A 620-nucleotide genomic window follows, 5' to 3' on the forward strand; every position below is an offset into this window, starting at 1 on the left:
TTTAGAGTAGAACTGTGTCCCATAGGGTTTTCAATGGCTAATTTTTCAGAAATAGATTTCCAAGAATTTCTTGTGATGCCTCTAGATAGATTGACGCTCCTAACCTTTAAATTAGTAAGTAAGCATCTAAATTTTTGTGCCTGCATGGATCCCTACCATTAACAAAAAGACTGCAAAAACTTAGCTAAGTTTTCTATCCCATAATAGATAGTCTGTGCTCGCTTTGGCAGCATATAAATTAAAATTGGAATGATACACAGAAAATTAATATGACCCCTGTGAAAGAATGACATGCAAATCTTGAGGCATTGTATATTTTAAAATAATACACAAGGAGGAAGAAACAAAGAAATTAATAAAACCACATACACATACAAAACATATAGCAAAATGACAGCAATGAATCCATACATATCAATACAGATGCTGAATGATAATGGGTTAAGTGCACCAGTCAAGAGACAGCAAATAGAAGAATGGATTAGAAAATTAGACCCATCAATATGTTGCCTACAAGACATAAACCTGAAGCACAAAGACAAAAATATGTTAAAAATCAAAGCATGGAGAAAAGTTCACCAGTGTAATCACAGAGTGGCAATATAAGTGATAAGATAGAC

General features: G+C 33.2%; 1 non-coding gene across 1 annotated transcript; it reads left to right on the top strand.

The window, feature by feature from the left end:
- Nucleotides 1-214: 214 nt before the first annotated feature.
- Nucleotides 215-320, top strand: LOC115872116. Its single transcript, XR_004047659.1, has one exon. It is a non-coding gene; the product is annotated as a U6 spliceosomal RNA (small nuclear RNA).
- The last annotated feature ends 300 nt before the right edge of the window (nt 321-620 follow it).

The sequence above is a fragment of the Echinops telfairi genome, unplaced genomic scaffold (genome assembly GCF_000313985.2).
Source record: "Echinops telfairi isolate 266 unplaced genomic scaffold, ASM31398v2 ScPeMD7_7420;HRSCAF=8458, whole genome shotgun sequence".
NCBI classification, from domain to species: domain Eukaryota; kingdom Metazoa; phylum Chordata; class Mammalia; order Afrosoricida; family Tenrecidae; genus Echinops; species Echinops telfairi.